Source organism: Lissotriton vulgaris, chromosome 10, assembly GCF_964263255.1.
Source record: "Lissotriton vulgaris chromosome 10, aLisVul1.2, whole genome shotgun sequence".
NCBI classification, from domain to species: domain Eukaryota; kingdom Metazoa; phylum Chordata; class Amphibia; order Caudata; family Salamandridae; genus Lissotriton; species Lissotriton vulgaris.
Genome location: NC_141698.1, coordinates 879,231,114 through 879,251,781, shown reverse-complemented (window position 1 = coordinate 879,251,781; position 20,668 = coordinate 879,231,114). Strand labels below are relative to the sequence as shown.

Sequence of the window (20,668 nt, the reverse complement as noted above, 5' to 3'; positions counted from 1 at the left end):
AGAGGCACGAAACAGAGAGTGCAGAAGGCGGAAGAAAGAGAAGCCGAAACCGGAGCCTACCCTGCGCGGGAAATACCTGAGAAAGTACGCCCTGCACACTTACCGGAGAAAAGCTCGGTAAAAGAATCGAAACTGAAAGTGCCTGCAGGAGGCAGCCATTACTGGAGGTGGAAACGGAAGGGCGGAAGCGGAAAGGCGTGGCCTGAGGGAGAGGAAGCGGAAACCACAGTGCGGGGTAAGGTGCAGAGAGAGACAACCCCCCAAGCGGGCTACGATCAGAACCGGAACCTATAAACCCCCGCCTCCCCCCCAAGCTAGGCGAGTGTGATCGGGAGGAGAGAGGAGAAGCCGCACAGTCCCAAGACCGGCGCCGGAGTCTGCAAACTGCAACGCGATCATACAGAGGGAGGAGGGGAGTGGCATAACCCCCACAGCCGCAGACTGCAAAACTGTGGCACAAGCAGCCAGAGCTCACACACCACAACCCTCGGAGCAAAAAAGATCCGAACAAAAGGGAAAGGGAAAGGGAAGCCGCTCAACACCTCCAAGCACGTAAGGGGCACAAACACCCGCAAATAGCAACAAGATACCGCGCAAAGCAAACGCGCTAAAGGGACAATTTGGCAAGCAGTTTGGCAAACCCAGAAACAGGTAGGATGCAACAGGCGACTTCAGCCAATACATAAGGCGCACAAACTCGCACAGTAACCCGCAGCAATGCGCTGGGCAGCGCCAGACGGCAGTAACTGCTAAAAACGCCGCAATTAACAACAAGGCAGCGCGCACAGTAGCACGCCAAGGAAAACAACTTAGACTTAGTCCTGGCAACGCAGTGAGTGCATCAGGTGATCAGAGCCTGCACTGTGCACACTGCTAACAAAGGGACGCGGGAAGGAGGACAACAGCTAAAGAAGCAGCCCAGCAGAGGCGAACGAGACAAGGCAAGCGCTGGAGGGAATAAGGTAAAAAACAAAGACCCGGCACATCAAAGTACCAAGCCGCTTCCGCTACAATTCTGTAGCGCAAGCCACAGAACAAGCACAAGCCAGACAGCGAGCAGGTACAAGGAAAGAAGGCGGATCGCGCAGTCCGGGCAAATCACAGCTGCAGAAAATGGCCGAAGTAAAAAACACAAATGACCTGAAAAAGCTAAAAAAAGACACACTGGAGTCCCCGGCAAAGCTCAAAATGGAGACTGCAACACTAGAAACAGTGCTGAAAAGAATCAACGAAGTTAAAGATGTTGCAAGAGAAACTAAAAAGACAATAGATAACATGCAACTAGAACTGGCTGCAATCCGGGCTGACCAGCACAACACAAACACCAGATTGAAGACGGTGGAGGGCAGGATAAGTGAGGTTGAAGACGCAACAAGTAAGAATATCAAGGCCACTGAGGAGCATGCAAAGATAGCCAGGGCAATACAGAAGCAGCTGGCGGAGCAGGACGACAGAGCCAGAAGGGGCAACATCAGAATCCTGGGGGTCCCAGATGGCCTGGAAGACAAGGAGAAATCCTGCGCAGCAATGCTCGAAGACATGCTTCCCAAACTCACTGGCCTGAACTTTGAGAGGCAGTTTGAAGTCAACAAAGCATACAGAGTACCGGCGGGGAAACCAGCCACAGGGAAGCCTCCAAGAGCAATAATCTGCTCCCCACTAAGAGCAGATCACACCGACGCGATCTTCGCCTGTGCCAGAAAAAAACAAAACCTTACATGGGCGAGCTGCAAGATCGTGCTCCCACATGATTACTCGAAAACCACGGTAGAAGCCAGGAAAGGCTTCCTGGCCATGAGAGAAGCACTGCGGAAAAGGAACCTCACTTACTCTTTTACTGGTCCTGCCCGTTTTAAGATCACGGACAATTGGAGATCAATGGTCTTTGAGGACCCAGAGGAATTCAGACGCTACATGAGAGGACCACCGACCGAGGATATGGAGGCAAAAGGCGATGAAAGAAAATCGGAATGAACATTACAGACGAAAATAGACCCTAAGAATCTACCTCAAAATCACGAACTTTGATCCACCACAAGACACCCAGCATAAAACCCAGGAGACCAAGACAAACAACACTAACCGACATCTACCTCATAGCTCGAACAAAAGAACCCGTAAGCGCAAGGCGATAACAACAAAGACAAGCTTTAAGCAAGAAGGAACGCCAACCCAAAGAGCATGCACAGAACTCAGAGACTTGGGAGCGGACAATTGATGTTCGATGAAGGAATAAGTAATCAGCAACCAACCTACCTCAGGGGAAGCGGAGCAAAGGAACTTTGTTGTCGCACACCCACTATGCAAGTAAGGGCGGGAAGGGGGGAGGGAGGGGAGGGTTTTGGCAGGGGAGGGGGAGAGGGGTGCGGGGAACACACACATGGGTCGATACTATTTTCTTCTCTTTTCCTATCTTTCTATACCACTTTTCCTTTCCTAGAGAGAGCAGACAGGGAACCAAAACACAGAACTAAGACAAGTAGGCAAAGGAGCCAGACAGACAGCCAGCTCAGTAAGAATGGAAAATGACACACAACACGCACCACAATCTCAAGACGGACATCAGGGTAGTGTCAATGAACGTTAAAGGTCTCAACCACCCAGTTAAAAGGATGAAAGTCCTAGAACACCTGGCCAAGCTAAAACGTGATATCTATGTCCTGCAGGAGACAAGGCTAGGGGAAGAAGACATAGACCGCCTAAAGGCCAACTGGATAGGTCACGTAATAGGATCACCAGCAAAGAACAAAAAGAACGGGGTCATCACAATACTTAGTAAAAAGTCAAAACTCACACCAGCCAAGTCAAAGATAGACACTGAGGGCAGATTACTAATCACCAGCCTGCTAAGGGGGGAGGAACCTATACACGTGGCAAACATCTACGGCCCCAACAACGAGGATAAGACATTCTGGGAACAGACAGGCAAGGAACTGGAGGCACTACCTTTGGGAGAGCTCCAATTAGTAGCTGGAGACATGAACCAAGTACTGGACCCAGCCATAGACAGGCACCCACAAAGACAGAGCCAGACTACACAGAGGGGCAACCCGCTACGGAACCTTTGCGCAAAACTAAGACTAGCTGACCCATGGAGACTACAAAACCCAGATGGAAGAGAGTATACTTTCTACTCAAACCCACACAACTCCTACAGCAGGATTGACTATATACTCATAACACACACACACACCTCATAGAACACACAGAGATTGGCCCAAGAACGATCTCAGACCACTCTCACATCTGCCTAACACTAACAGGCAAACACAACGAACGCCCGACACGAAGACGGAGGTTCGATGATGACCTACTCAAAAACGAAAACAGAGGTGCTGAAATAGAACTAGCCATAAAAGACTACCTCAAAAATAACGATAGCCCAGACATTGAAAGAGAGACGCTATGGGATGCACTGAAAGCCACGGTACGAGGAACCATAATCAGTATCAAGGGAAGACAGAACAGAGAGAGAAGCAAAAAGATAGCTGACCTAGAGAGCGAAATCAAAAAACTAGAATCCGGACACATAGCCAACCTAGAAGACAGGAACACCCTCACGACCCTAACAAAGAAAAAATACGAATTGAACAAGATCCTTAGCGAAAGGGCAGGGACCTGGATTAACAAATACAAAGCAATAAACTTATGCTCGGCCAATAGAGCAGGTAAAGCACTGGCATCGTACCTTAAAGGCAAACAGAGACAGCACACAATAGTAGCCGTCAGGGACAGCACGAACAAATCACATACGACAAACAAAGGAATACTCGACACCTTCAGAGACTTTTACGCGCAGCTCTACAAAAAAAGACGAGACGCTAAATGCAGATGGGGGGAAAGAACTCCTGCAACATATCACAACACCAGAATTGACGAAAGATCAGAGGGAAAGACTAGACTCAGAAATAACCAGTGAAGAGATAGAAAGAGCTGTCAAAAGTCTGAAAGATAAAAAAGCACCAGGGCCAGATGGCTTTACAGCCAAGTTCTACAAACACTACATCGCCACACTTCGGCCAACGATGACATCAGTGTTCACAAGCTGTGTACACAAGGGTCGTATGATGCAATCGATGGCTGAAGCCAACATTATAGTGATCCCAAAGGAAGGCAAAGATACACAACACCCGAAAAACTACAGGCCAATCTCACTCATTAATGTAGATTGCAAAATCTATGCCAAGATCCTAGCTACCAGGCTCAACACGTACTTACCCTCCCTCACACACTGCGCACAAGTGGGATACCTGAAAAACAGGATGTCCCACGACAACACAAGATTACTATGCCACGTAATCAACCACGCGACCAAAAGCAACAACGCGGCGGTCATGATCGCCCTTGATGCAGAAAAAGCATTTGATAGAGTATCACGGCCATACCTAGACCAATGTATGCTAAAATTCGGCTTAGGCCACAACTACAGGAAGATGGTAATGGCCCTATACAATGAACCCAAAGCACGGGTGGTAGTGAACGGAGGCACGTCAGATCTGCTCGGACATAAAACGGAGAACGAGACAGGGCTGTCCACTATCTCCGGCCCTCTTCCTACTGGCAATAGAACCCTTACTCAACATGATACGATCAAACCCAAACATTAGGGGTATACCTGTAGAGGGAGAATCATTCAAATTAGCAGCATACGCGGACGATGTCCTCATTGTAACAGAAGACCCAGAAAGATCTATAAACGCTCTAATGGACACCATAGATCAATATGCCCAGGTGTCTGGGTACAAACTCAACAGAGAGAAATCTGAGTGTAAACCACTGAACATCCACACCAACAAGACAGCACTGAGGTCCTCTGGCCTGACCTGGCAGAGGAAAGCCATTAAATACCTGGGCCTCCTTTTCGAAAGAGACCTCCGAACCACACTAGACCAGAACGAACAAGCAATCTTAAACAAAATCAAGGAAAAGCTCGAGGGATGGTCACCCAAATTCACTACGTGGTGGGGAAGGATCGAGACTATAATGATGATGATCCCCCCCATGGTTAACTACATGCTCAACATGCTACCACTAACCAACACATCTGATTTTCAAAAAAATTGGACAAATTACTGAACACATTCCTTTGGAGAGGAAAGAAACCCAGAATCAGCCTTCAGAAACTCAGACTCCCCAAGGCACTAGGAGGTCTTAACATAACAAATTTCAAAACCTTTCAAACAGCTTGTATGGCAAAAGAAGGCTTGTACTGGCTATCCCCAAAGAGTGACTACACCCCGGCCTGGCTCTCCTTAGAACGGAGCCTGCTGGGGGGAATGGAGCCCGTAGCACTACTCACGGCAACGAAACACCCCGCAATCAAACAAAACGCAATACTAAGGAACACAAGACTGGCCCTACTAAGAATAGATAAACTTCTAGACACAAGCGTCAGCCAAACTCAGCTAGAGTCCCTCTGGCACAATCCTAGAATAAAGTACAGGAACAACACACTGGACATGCACACATGGTACCGACACAGCATAACAACGGTGGGCCAGCTACAGAACAAAGGAAGTCAAACAGCCTTTGACACACTCAAAGAGCAATACAAGTTTGACAGCGCAGAGCTCTATAACGTCCTTAAAATAAGAGTGGCAATCGCCAAAGCGGGCATAAACAAGCTCACCCCATCAATAATACGCCACCAGCATGAACTTATTAGGACACCAAGTAGCGCACATATACAGAGCCCTGTGCCCCAAAACCTCTAAACTAAATAACAAAATTATAACCCATTGGGAAGCAGTGGCAGGGAGAGAGCTCAGTGAGAAGGAAAGTGCAGACCTCTGGTCTTCCTCGTCGAGAAGAAAGGTGACAACAACTCTAGATCAGACAAAATTCTGGCTGATACACAAGGCCTACTGGACCCCAGCACGCCTAGCCACCATGGGTATCAGAGATAACGACTCCTGCTGGAACTGCAATAAGCAGAAGGGGGACCTGGCACACCTCCTCTTCCACTGCACCAAGATCAGGAAATTCTGGGACTCAATAAATACTCTAATCAATGACATAACAGGCGCCACACTAACACTGGACTTTCACTACCTAGTACTGGGGTACACTGACCCAACCATAACATCCGAAAATGACAGGGACCTGATTGACCTCCTGCTCACAGCGGCGGTCAAGACAGTGTTGAACAACTGGAAAGACACAGCAAAGGCCACTTTTAAAGCCTGCTTCAACTGGGTCATATTCCTACGAGGGGCCGACACCATAACAACCAACAGCCTACCGAACTCAGGGAAAAAAAGCGAGATGTGGCTGTCGCTAGACAACTACCTGTCCTCTCATAAGCCACCCTGAAAGTCCAGACGAGGCAACACATGCATCACCTACTCTGCGACACAATGAGCCTCCTCTCTCTCTTTACTCTCTATACTCTCTTTCTCTTCACGCCACCAGGGGAGCGAAAAGACAATCAGACAGTCTGTAAGGGGCATGGGGCAAGCCAGAAGGATTGACGAGAAGAAGAAGAAGCAAGCATGAGAACATGGACAAACAGTCCCAAGCCAATCGAGACAATGCTTGCCCCCCCGTCTCCTCAGTCCCGCATACACCAAACCCCCCTCCCCCCGGCGTTTTTTCCCTGTCTTTTCCCATCCCCCGTGTGTTTCACTCTACACCGTGTAAATATGTTTTTCTTTCAATAAAAAATTACTGAAATAGAAAAGCACTACAGGAACTGCGGAATTCAAATGACGTAGACACGATGGCGAGGAAGAGATATAAAAACTATAAAACCAGAGAGCAATGGCTGTGGGAAATTGTCACACTTGAAAAACAGGCAATTGAAAAAGAGCACACCACTACAGCTGGCCGCCCCTGAATCAAGCGAGACATTTCATATTCTGTCATCAGCGACAGACAGAAAGAGCAACAGCTTCGGCCCGGAGGGGAAATTACCCAACCAACTCCTTACCAGCCACTTTAGAGACGGAAGCATTAAAAACAAGCTGACAGGTTTTCAGGAACTTCAAACAGGGGTAAACTGAGCAAACAATTCCTGGAAACCTCTCAGAAACAAATCATGCCTTAACCTGGCAGCTCACTTTAAGTGTCCGAACTGCTCAATTCAATCATAAAAGTGCGAGATCCAGCCAGGATAACAGATATGCCATTATTCAAACAAAAAACGAAGAAAATATTGATTTCAAAGCTGGTGCAGGGGGGTCAGCAGCTACTCTAAGCGAGAGGGCCGAGCCAGAGGTCTGCTCTGGGAGTATTATGTTCGGCTGAGAGCTGGCTTGTGTTTCGTTCTTCACACCAAGAGGTCGCTCCTGTGCCACCCCTGTGATTAGCAGAGGAATGCTCAGGCTGGCTGGCAAGAACAACACAGCATCACTTCTGACATACATCACTCAAGACACCTGTCAGGACCATGATAAGCAAGAATATTGAAGAAAGAACTGCCAAATGACAATGAGGCGCACAGGCATGACCAGGTGGGTTATCACTCGAGTGGGAGTGGATTTTTAAAGCTGGAATTAACCCCTTAAGCACAATTAAACAGTGGCGACTAGCATTTAAAAATATGGTGGGCAAGATGGTGCACAACTCACCATAAATGCGGGAGCAAGCTCAGTGGGGCACTTCTCTACCGGTGCTCCCGATCCTTCACGAGCAGGAAAGGAAAGGACGTCCTTCCTGCTCAGTGGAATACGAATCCGTGTGTTTTTTCTCTCCCCCTGCACAAACTTGGCAAAAGGCTGCACTTTTTGGGAAAGTTTTGTGCAGGTTTTTCAAACTGCACCATAGTTATTAACAAAACAATAAAAAGGCATTTCCTATGGAAACACTAACTTAATTATAACTACCCAGTGGCGACTATCACTGGAGATATATATATATATATATATATATATATATGTATATATAATTTGAGATGTCATCAGTGATGTCATCAGAGATGTCACTGACCATGTCACGAATGATGTAATATGTGACATCATCACCAGTGGATTGCGGGTGCGCGAAATATAGCTAGTACAACTAACTATATAGGAGCAATTTCAATGGTTTTTTAAATGCTAATTCCTAACTATATAAGGCCTGAAACCTATGGTTTTTTAAGTGAATTTGCAAGGTTTTTAAAATGCTAATTCCTAACTATATAAGGCCTGAAACATATGTTTTTTTAAGTGAATATACATAGATAGATATAGATAGATATATAGATATATATATACACACAAATACGAATGTACGACATAGAAATATTATATATCATACTACACACACATTAACTCACTTCTAATCACTTTCCTCTCTCCATGTAAATGTTTAGCCAGATGAGCACTGCCTAGATTTTGTGATTTCATGCATAACAAAAAATTCCCCAAAAGGCTTTTCCAAAGGATGAATATGCAAAATGTGAATGCCAAAATATTTCAAGGTTGAAGTACTAATTTGATTGAGCCAAGCTATTTTCAAAATCCAAATACTCCTACATTTTAGCATGTAAATCCTATTAAACTTTTGTCCTTTTGCCCAATGGTAGTGCCAAATATGGATTGTATTCAGCCAGCAGCCCAATGGCTTTGTACAATTCCTGTACAGTATATCTTCTGGGTCTGTTGCACGATGGAAAGCTGAACACTACAGAGGATAAAAACTGTCTTCAATTTCCACAGTAAGGCACGTAAGAGCAATAAGCACTAATGGAGAGAGGTCTGCAAAGCTGTTGCCAAGAAATACTGCCAGTGAGAAAGCTCCCCAAAGGCAGGCCAAAAAACCCAGCCATAACACTCATTAGCTGAAGGGACTTAGTTCATTCCTCTTCATTTGGAGTTAGAAGCACTCTAAAGAGTCATGTGGCAATCATTTTGTTGTACATTGTTACATGAATTCTTTGTGATACAGCAGCCAATGTTTCGAGTAAGTGAGTATCAGATGGTGTTGAGACGCACTCAATGTGAGAAGGCGGCGTGCGCTTTACATCGCTGTATCACTACATAAAATATGTATTTGAAATATTGAGGGAATATATATATTTTTTTTATTTCACACCTTTTCCTCTCTTAGAATGACAATGGACTCTTTAAATGGTTTGTACAAAAGGCAAGCTATGTAGTGCAAACACGACACCACATACTTTGGGGAAGTAGTGGCTATCAATTTCGAAATTTGGACCCGCATATCTCTTCTCAGTAAAACATTTTTTTACTGAGTTTTAAGAACCTTGACCCATTCTTCTGTCCTTTATCACCTCACTTTCGGGAAAATAATATACACATGTTTACAATAGGAATATCGTGTTTAAATAATAAAGTTGTAAATACATGGTTCACTTCTGTTTGTGTTATGCTACAGAATATTACAAAAAAGCGCAAGCATTTTTATGAGGAATTTAAAAAAACCATATTGTTTGTATTTCATTTAACATTTTAACAGTCCGGCTCTTTGCACTAATATTGCTCGAAATCCATAAAAAAATAATTTCATTCTTTAAAAATAATGTAGTCACAAATGAATAAAATATGTGATAGCATCTGTGGTGCTATTGGGCAATACTGACATATCCTTTTATTACGTGAGCGGTTTTCCCAAGCTCTGGTTATTGTCAGCACAGGTATTTGATGCAGTCTTGATAACATGTTGCCTCATTGAAGCTAAAGCTTCCTATTGCTAAAGCGTAAGGTAGATAATTTGTAACATATGCCTGCGCACCTCTTTATCATAAAAGGCACTAAGAAATGAAAGCTGTAACCAGAAAGCCATGTAGGGTGGCCAAATATAGAGTTTTACTTTGAACACAGTCGAGTAAACTGTAGTAACAGGAGTACCTGGCACCTGTTGTCTCTGTAAAACTGTGGCTTAGTTGAGTCCCACACCCCGAAAGAGAAGAGCACCATATCATTCAACTTTATATATATCATTGAACTTTATAAAAGCTCTTCCAATTCGCTTTACTCTTACTGAAATATTGTCAAATCAGGGTGGCCTTTATAATATTACACTAAATGTAATCCCATGAAAAGTAAAACATTTTAACTCCTCAGTTAACCAGCCATGACTAATGGTTTAATGAATACAAGGAGTATACCCCCCTACATCAAAGACATGTCTGTGTATAAGTATAGGAGTTCCTACCCCATGTTGATGAAGCACTTCGGGGTCTGTAACGGAACTATTGTCAGAAGAACTGCTACGCTGCGTAATGCCTTAACCGCGGTGGCAATTCCGCTGCATTGCGGACGTTCTAATTAGTGGGCGGGGCTGCGTCGGCTGTTGGCCGTTCGCAGCACTGGGGAGGGAGTGCTGCCGTCGGCCGTTGGCTGATGGGAGCACAGAAAGGGCTAAAGAACTCAACTGGACTGCTTTTCTGCTGTTGCCCTGCTGCTCCCTGGCTCTGGTCTAACCAGAGACACTGTGTGGACTTGCAACCAGATGCTGATGCTCTTCAATCTCCTCATTGCCAAGAGGACTGTTGTGCAGGAGGAACCGCCATTTGGTATCTGCCCTATGTGCTGGTGTGCCGCCTGCCAACCTCTTTGTGCCCAGTGCATGTGACTTGCCCTGCATTCTCCAAACTGCTTGGCACGGGGTGAACGCTATTATTCTTTTTGAGACTACTTTACTCTGCAACAGTGTGTGTGGAGCACTTTTGAAAATCCACATAACAGCGTGTGTGGAGCACTTGCAGTAGCAAAGTACGTGTGGAGCATTATTCCCCCTGGTAAAGACAGTGCATGCAGAGCGCTCTTCATTTGTCCCAGGCAATGAGTCAGCTGTGCGTACCGAGCCGAGCATTTTCAAAACAAAGAGGAGTTGCTGCAGACGCAAGAGAGAGCACCTCTGAAGAGTTGTGTTATGGTGTCACAGTAGGGGTTGAGTGCGGATCTGATGGTGTTCTCTTCAAATGTGGCCATGTAAATGCATGCTAGGCTGGGAGCAAAGGTAGAACCCATAGAAGTCCCACAGACTTGGTGATAGAGTTGTGTCCCGTATTGAAAAAAATTCTCCTTCAAGGCTAGGGTTGCACAGGCTATTATGAAGGACACTGGGGTGGGCGAAGACCACTCTTCAAGTAAGAGGGTAGACTCTACAGCTTCCAAAGTAGCCTGTTGCGGGATGTTAGTGTAAAGTGCTTCAGCATCCAATGTTAACCCATACTTTTACACCCTCCCTAAGATTCATAAGGGGGTCAGACCAGTCCCTGGGAGGCCTATTGTATCAGGCATTGGCTCACTACTGGAGCCTCTTTCTAAATTCTGCAACTCCTTTCTCCAACCAGTTGTTAGGAAGATACCATCTTTCCTGCAAGATACTAGGGATGTTCTCCGCCTCATTGACACTATTGAGGGGAGGGAGGGTGTTGATCTCCTTTTAACATTGGATAGAGGGTACCCAACCAGACTCATCCGCAATTCCCGCAAACGAACCCTTAATATCCCATGGGAGACTTTGCTGGAAACCCACCTTACAGCATCAGATGAACTCATAACCTGCGTAACTTGCTTTACCAAGAATTCAGCGTACATAAAGCAAACTATAAACAAACATTGGAACATAGTCAACTCAGGTGGCTTAGATATTCCACTACCTCGATTTGCGGTCAAATGAACTGCTAACTTGAAAGATGCACTGATCCACACACGGCCTAAGAAACAGAATGTGAGCAGCCAAAACACACTTTGGGGCCTCCCCCCAGTAGTGGGTCACTTTCCTTGCGGCGGTTGCGCAGCCTGCCCACAAACACTCCAGTGTAAGGAAACCAGACTGATCGACACCTTTGTTTGGCACCTCCAGAGACACACCAACTGTAACAGCACAAGGTGTATCTACATGCTCACCTGTCCCTGTGGTAAAAACTATATAGGGATGACAATGAGGCAAATCAAACTAAGGATCATGGAGCACAAGAGCAACGCTCCAAGACACACACGAGATTATACGAACACTACTCACAGCATGGCCATTTGGTTGACAGTGTCACTTGGCTGGTATTAGAATCCCATCCGGCCATTATACAGCAGGCATTGTTTAGGATCGAACAAAGATGGGTCCACCGGCTTAAGCTTTACTCAATGGTATTGAATGACTCGGTCCCCTGGGCATTGCTGGCACGGTAGACGATCTGTAGACTACTTCGAGGCACAATTCCCCTTAGCGTGGGCGCCCACCCATTCTGCTGGTTTATAACTACACTATGTGGGTTGCCTGATTGTGTATAGACTTACTCACCTCCAGGTACATATCACTTTTGAGTCGGCTAATTACCACTGTCTATTGGTACACCTACAACATCATCATTTCCAACCTCACCTACCAGTCGCGACAACTCTACTTTGTGAGAATGTTATTACCCTCTAGATGGCCGCCGCTCTAACCTCTTAGACTCCTTGGCACCTCACCGCTGGTACTACAGACGACCTGCACACTGTCTGTCTATCCTCATTTACCTACCACAGCGCTGGTGCCCACCCTTCCTGCTGAATTGTATAATGACACGACTTGGGACCCTCCATGCTGGATTATATAACTACACTAGTCGGGATGCCTGGCTGCCCTTGGTCAGATACACCCCCTGGTATATACCATCCACGAGTCGGTCAACTACCCCCCACCCCGACCTGGATATATCTTTTCCATTACCGTTGTCAACCTGTACTCGTCCATTCTGCCCTTGATTATCGTCACTACTCCTAAGATGGCCGCCGCCCTGATCCGATAGATTCAATGGGTCATCCCGGTGTAGACTCCACATCCCGATCCCGGACTTGCGCATGCGCGGTCCTGGACGAGATACGCCACGCCCCCGACGGCACTGACATGGCGGGATAGCGATAGTTTTTAATCCCAGGCTCTCTCCCGGGCTCGCCACCAGCTGCTCTGCGTCCTGACCAGGCGCTGTTCGTGGGGGTAGGTTTATACGGCTTGGACAGCGCGCCGCCGAAGGTAAGCAGATTGGGGGTCTCCATTGTGGACGACGCCTTGAACTCGTCTGTTGGCACTCTGGTAATTTGTGGAACATTTCGCTTTGTTTCTCCTTGGCCGACTTTACCGTGGAAGGCACTTGCTTCCCTGATACCACGTTTTATGTGAGGTACAGTCATGTTGTCCGGGTTGATGCTGTCGACCTACTTACTGGGCACGGCCACGCTCCCCTCCTTCCGTAGGTTCGCCAGCGGGGGTCGGGCGCGGGCGGTGTTCAGTTCTTTGGGTTGGCGGTGTCCCGTGGGAACAGATGGCCTCAGATATTACGGGTTGTCTAAAAGGCAACTCTGATTTCTACGCAGTACAGGCTTGGGGCTCGAGGAGAGTTGGCCACTTTCTTGAGCTGTCCTCGACGAGCACCTTGGGCTCCGAAAGTACGGTTTTGACAACACATGCCCTTTGTTGTCTTTTTCAAAACATGCCCCCTACTTGGCTTTTCGCTCCTTAGGTACCATACCCATTTTGCCGGTCCCACGGGAGCAGTCTGCGGGGCACCTTAGGGAACCTCCTAGGGTAAGCACTGAGCCCTCTGTTCTTTTATTCGCAGTGTGTTTGCTCTCATTCTCGATTGAGATTGTCCCTGCATAACTAAGGGTATATTGCTTCCACAATACCCCTCTTGTTTGTTTATGCTTTGAATATCTTCTGTGTATGTGTTCAATGTAGAGTACTTGCAAACTAGTAAGCAACAGAACATTGCAATTACCATTACCCTCTGTTGCTTGTTTTTTTTTATATTTTATACTTTCTTCTAGGTCGCATTAATAGAGTTGGACGATTTGGCCTGCCCGTTTACAGACCTACAAAATGAGGTTGTAATTTACATTTTTTCTTTCTCACTGTGTAATACTGAACACTTAGGTCCTGAAGAATTGCCATTAAGGCAAGAAACATGTTGACCTGACTTGAGGGTTGTAGATATTTTGCTGTGAACCTTCCCGGTATATATCTCCCCTCCCACCCCTTTTAATCAAGGGAGTCAACCACGCTAATAAAGTATATTGTGGACTGACCAACCTTTTTTAATTCACCTTCACTTCACGACTACACTTTTCACTGCCCTCTCACACGCTTGCACCATATGGCTGGAACAAAAGATCTCCGATAAAGAGCCCCGTCTTCGGGAGCCCGTCAGACATTGCAGCGACAGTCTGATGAGGAGCAGAACCCAAATGATGGGGCATGACACCTAGTTTACTGGGTGTGTGAGGTTTTTAGTTCCAAAAAGGGAATTCCCCCCTTTTTTTCTGTTCTCCATGCTACACTCTTTCATTATCTCCGGGAAACTTTGTACCTCTCTTGTGTTACTATTTGTTTGGACTTGTACACTGGACCCCGTTAAACAAAGACCACCACGGTTCTCCCTGTTGTTGATAATATTAAATAATGTTGCCATACCGACCCTCATGTGATAATAATTAATGTGCTTTTTCATAATCTGCTACATTATCAGTCATCTGTTATGACTTTATTGAAAATATTTTATGGCAATCACTTTTATTAAACATTGCTATGTGTGAATTCATAAATTATATTTGTTTATGGTTACTGATGACTTTTTGACAAAGACAAGAAGCCTGCTTTATATATGTTGATGTGCTGACCTCTTGATGAAGCCAATGTGCCCAGTTTTATATTTTAATGTTCTGACCCTTTGGCAAGTCAATAGGTCTGCCTAACTGAAAATTACACCCTTTATATTATTACATCAAATAGTGAGCCATACAAGGCCAACACATGCACTGGGCACCCACTGAGTTTGGGGGCAAACCCCCACTGTGCACAATGATGGTCATCTTAATTTAAGTTAAAACAAAATAATTAAATTTACTGGAAAAAACAAATGTAAGTTACTTTATTTTTTTTAACTTTAGAAATTCATTGAAAAAAGCAAAAGATTAAAGGGACATTGCAGTTAAGTGAAAATGTGAGTTAAAAACATACTGTTTTAAACAAACAAAAATCACTGAAATTCACCAGTTATAGTTATCTTAAGAAACTATATATAGCTTGTGCCCTAAAGTAATTATAACTTGTTTCCTCGCCATGCACTGCTAATTACCTCCCATACTACATCGCTCATGTTCTATGACGTAATTAATAACATCCCTTTAACCTTTGGTTTAACTAACACACACACATGAAAAAAGTAGGCCCGAATGTTTTCAAATACAGTCATGAGCAGTGACAATATTTAGTCCCATTTCTATGTCTATGACCATCCTATTTATTTTGTTCTGAAAATCTGGTCACCCTAACACAAAGGCACAAAGACAGGGATACACAGAGGTAAATTACAGAGGTAATTACTTCTTCGCTGTTACCTCAGCGCGGGGGCACACTGGTTCAGTGTAACCAGGCGCTTTATAAATGCAATTATTATTATTATTATTATTACGGACAGGTAGAGACAGAGGGACACAGGGAGACTATGACACAGAGCAGCACAATGGGAAAGGAGATGTGAACAAGCACACTGGAACAAGAAGATAATGATATGTAAAATGGAGACACAGAGACAAGAGTAACACATATTGGGAATGAAAAACACAGAGAGGTGCACTTGAACACTGAGATATAAGTATGCTGGGAGACATGACACATACTGGGACAGGAAGACACTGAAGGTCACTACGGCACACCTGCACATAAAGACACTGAAATGCACACTGGAACATGGAGACATTGGAGTGTATACAGAGTAGTGCTGGGATTTCCCCAGGTGCGATGGAAAACCTTGTGCCCCGAGTGGCTATTATAGTGCATCACTCTGCAAGCCCATGGAAAGAGGGGGAAGAAAGTAACCTCTGTATCTGTGAGGCACAGTTTGGCAGGGATGCTGAGAGGTGCATTGGTACAGGGAGACACTGAAAGACAGTAACACAGACACACTGGTATAGGAAGACAAAAAGAGGCACACTTTGACAGGGAAACACTGTCTAACACCCACACACAATGGCAGAGAGATTGACACACATTGAGGCCTGGAGTTACAGGCATAAACACCCTATGACGGGGGCACTGTCATTGTCACAGGATGTACCCTGCCACACCAGCCCGCAATTCTGCTTTCAGAGTCACTTAATCAGACCTGATTCATCTCTAATATCTACACAACACAACCACAGTGTCAAACACAAACCAGAATCCAGTCTATGAATTTACTCAGTGGCATGTGAGCAAACCTTCCATTTCCATTTCCATTTCATAATCTTTATTTCGGCAATACATGCCCTAAAAGATGTACATACAATCATAAAAACACATTTCTCATTTTAAAAAACATTGGATGAAGAAACAAATTCATACTGATAAAAGTCTGTGTGGTAGATAATTCAAATCAGTCAAAAACCTCTGCACATCAGCTAGAGAATTGTTCTTTGTAAAGTGCATGTGCATTAACCAAGTTGTACAGTTTTCAGCACGCCCCTGCGTTTATGCCATATCGCCGTGAGAAATTTAGCAACAGAACAAACTACTATGGGTGACAAATCGGTTTTAAGAATGCGATAGGCTTGCATGCACTGTGTAATTCGCATGTTTTTGTATAAGGGCACCAGCCAGTGCCTCCTCATTGTTCAATAGGCAGGGCAAAAAAACATGATATGTGTTTCAGTTTCCAGGTCACAGCTGCAATTAGGACAATTTTTCAAAGCTGCTGAAGACCAATTACATGTAAAAGCTCTGATTGGTAATGTACCATACCTCCACTGCAAGTACAACTTCCTCGTAAAAACAGGGAAAATATCATCCATTACAATTTCAAAATGATAAAAATCTGTTTCCTTTAAAAACAATCTGTTAGGGTGCCGCTGTGTACACTGCGTACAGAGGCAGTTAATTTACTTTCATAAAAAAGTTTGGACAAGCTTTTTCTTGAGGTCCTAGGGCAAGCAATTTCAGGGTCGTACCACATTTGGGGAATCCCTAGCTTGAAAAATTCATTTTTAATATATACAAGCCACAGGATTTTCAACACATTGGGTAGCCTTAGAATTTCCAATAATTCCTGTCTATAGGGAGCGAGCTCCGGGGTGCTCCATAATCTCCGCCAAAATGCTAGAGGCTTCAGGCCCACGACCTCGTCTATTGGCCGAAGTCCCATGTCAAGTCTGATAGGTAACAGGGGAGTGCTAGTGGGCAGCAGCAACAGTATATTTATTTATTTAATGGCATTTGTAGAGCGTGTGCAATTACCCGTAGGCGTCTCGGCGCTAGTATGCAAAGCTGCCTCTCCCTGATCAGATGATTGGAGGCTGGATTTACTGGTTGAATAACCACCTCTTCAATTTTTTTCTGAACTGAAGGAGTGTGGAACTTGTTTTTATGTGGTTTGGTAGGGAGTTCCAGATTTTAGGGGCTGCAATAGAAAAGCGGCGGTCACCCCAAGAGACTGTTCTGCTTCGTTGAACCACAAGTTGGTTGAGCGAGGTAGAGCGAAGTGTTCTGGGCGGATTATAAGGAATTAGTTGCTTTTTGAGAAAGCGCGGTCCTTGATCCTGCAGAGTCTTATAGACTATGCACAGTGATTTGAATTTTACCCTATTTTGGATGGTTAACCAATGGTAACCTTTCAGGGTGTCCGAGATGGGTGCAAATTTGGGTTTTTTGGACAGCACGCGTGCCGCTGCATTCTGCACAGTCTGTAGTTTTTTAGTGACTCTGCTTTGTGCATTAAGCAAAAGACCGTTGCAGTAATCCAACGATGTCAGGACCAGGGAGGTGACTAACGTCTTGGCTGCTGAATCTGGTAGATAAGGGATGATCTTTTTTATCATTTTGAGCTTAAAATGGGCATTGGCTGCCACCTTATTTGCATGGGCCATGAAGCTGAGCTGGTCATCGAATGTCACTCCTAGGTTTCTGACCTTAACGGTGGGGGTAGGAGGGATACCAAGAGCCGATGGCCACCAAGCTGCAGACCAGGCTGGCAGAAGGTTGCCAAAGATAACCACCTCCGTTTTATCGGAGTTGAGCTTCAGGCAATTTCTTGCCATCCACTCACCGATAGCAATCATCCCCCTTTGGAATCTTTCTGCCACCTCCTGTCCATCGCCCTTTATGGCCAGTACCAGCTGAGTGTCGTCGGCGTATGAGGTTAGGCTCATCCCGTGTGCTTTGATGACACTAGCAAGGTCCGGCACATATATATTAAATAGTGTCGGACTTAGGGATGAGCCTTGAGGGACCCCACACGGTAACGACAAATCCACTGATTGAAAAAGGCCCAAGGTGACCGCCTGGGTTCTGTTGGCCAGGAAAGAGGCAAGTAGATCCCTGGCAGTAAGCTGAATACCCATCCTTTCGACACGGTCGACCAAGATCCTGTGGTCGACCGTATCGAAGGCTGCTGAGAGATCAAGAAGGACCAGCAGTGCTGTTCCTCCCTGATCACGGATGACTCTTATGTCATCAGCTGCTTTGATGAGAGCGGTTTCCGTACCATGGTGTTTACGGAAACCGAACTGAGTATCATCCAGCAAGTTGTGACTCTCTATGAATTCCGAGAGTTGCTGGTTCATGGCCTTTTCGGTGACTTTAGCTAAAAAAGGGAGGCTCGGGATGGGGCGATAGTTTTTTAGTTCACCTTTATCTAGACTAGGCTTTTTTAGCAGGGGTTTAATCAGCGTATTTTTTAATGAGTCAGGGTAAGTTCCAGATGTCAGTATTGTGTTACAGACATGAGTGATGATGGGGATGACTGTGTCTGGTACGGTTGCAATCACCGAGGTTGGGCAGGGATCCAGAGCTGACCCGGCTTTGATCGATTTTACTATGCCCTTAATTTGATCCGTGATGAGGGGTTTAAAACTGGTCATGGTGTTTTTCGGTGTGATCATTGGGGAGGTAACAAGACTGCTGGCGGGGTCTGAGGTAAGAGCTTGGTAAATGTCATTGACCTTCGTGAAGAAGAACTTGGATAAGGCATCACATAATGCTTGTGATGGGGGAGGGTTAAGATCCGGAGTGTTTCCAGAGAGAGTTTTAGCGATGTTATATAGCTGTCTGCTAGAATTTTTCGCGGTCTCTATATTTGTGGTAAAATAGTGTTTTTTAGCTGCTACTATCATAGCTTTATAAGAAGCAAGAGCTTGTTTATATTTTTCCTTATTTTCGCTGTCATAAGTTCTTCGCCAGTGCCGTTCTCTATTCCTAGTTAATTGTTTTTGAATTTTCAGTTCTTTTGTGTACCACTGAGCTTTAGGCAAATTTCTGTTTCTTGAGAGAGATTTGGTAGGTGCCAGCTGAGTAGTGGCTTCTCCCAGCCATTTCTGAAATTGGTTGGTGGCAGTAATGGGGTCAGTGGATAGATCCGGGATGGTATTGTTTAACAGCAACGTTAGGTCATTAGAGTTAATGTCCTTCCATGCTTTGAAGGTGCCACTGTTCGTGTGAACAACCTTTTTCCTCGGCGAGCCTTTGATAGTGAGGCTGCTAAGAATGACTGAGTGGTCAGTCCATGTCATGGGGAGAACTGAGGTTATACACAGACCTTCCACATTTGAAAAGATTCCATCTAGCGTATGACCTGCCTGATGGGTGGGGGTCGTAACCAGTTGACTGAGTCCCATTATTTCTAGGTCGGATGTAAGGGAAATAGTATCCCTATCGCTGCTTTGCTCCAGATAGAAGTTGAAATCGCCCATAATTGTGGTGGACTCTTCTGTAACTATAGACTCTGTGATGTTACTAAGGTTAGCAAGGAACGCAGATCTGTTCCCAGGGGGTCTATAGAGGAGCACTCCCTTGAAGTTGTAAGTCGAGGACAATTTTATATTAAAATGCATAGCTTCGCATGAAGTAATGGGTATAGGCGAGGAGCGGACTTCAAATTGGTCTCGCGCTATAATAGCTAGCCCACCACCTTTCCCTTTGGGCCTGTCCTGCCGATAGGCACTAAAGCCTGGGGGAACTGCCGTAACATAGTCAGGGGCAGATGCCTCATCAGACCATGTCTCTGTAATGTAGAGAACATCTAAGTTGAAATCGCTGATGAGATCGGCTATTTCCTGGCAATGCTTGCTCAGGGAGCGCGCGTTAATGAGTGCCATAGTCACGTGAGTGTCTTTCTCAGACCCTACGTTTTGAGCTAGGCTGGTTGAATTCGCGAACGCGAGTGTTGTTTTACAATGTTGGCATTGTATTTGTGTCTCCAGAGGCATTGTGGAGAAATCGTGTTTGGTACAGAGAGGGGCGTGGGAGGGACCGATCTCCAACAGTGTGCTCCGGTTATACGAGAGAGGAGGGCCAGGGGTTGTGGCCCTAGGCCCGGTCCCGGCGCGGACGGGCGCAGACGGGCTTTGCCTGAGGAATTTATTTTCTGTGCCCACGATCTCAGGCCTACAGGCATGCCCCCAAAGTTCACCCCCATAAGTAACAGCCCCTCTCACTTGTGTTTTGTAAATCTCCACAACTGGTCGGATAGGTTTTATTGTAGATGTATTGGGTAGTTTTAAAATGTCCCCTGTAAGTTGGGACTGCCTGAGTTGAGACTTAATTTGATGCGGGACCCACGTCATACTTTCATTAAGGGTTACCCCTAGATATTCAAAAGTCTGCACTCTTTCCAGTCTAGTTGTTCCAATTACGGGGTTGGGTCTCATGTGTGCCGGGGGATTGAAAATCATGAATTTGGTTTTCAGGGCGTTGATTTCCAAACCCCTTTCCTCACAAAATCCCACAAAGCCATCCAAAACCTTCTGTATACCCATTGGGGATTTTG

At 45.5% G+C, this 20,668-nt stretch overlaps 1 protein-coding gene across 3 annotated transcripts in view; it reads right to left on the bottom strand.

Moving 5' to 3' along the window:
- Positions 1 to 20,668, bottom strand: part of CDK14 (cyclin dependent kinase 14) — a 2,039,605-nt gene that overhangs the window by 2,007,686 nt on the left and 11,251 nt on the right. The gene's annotated exons all lie outside the window — the stretch shown is intronic.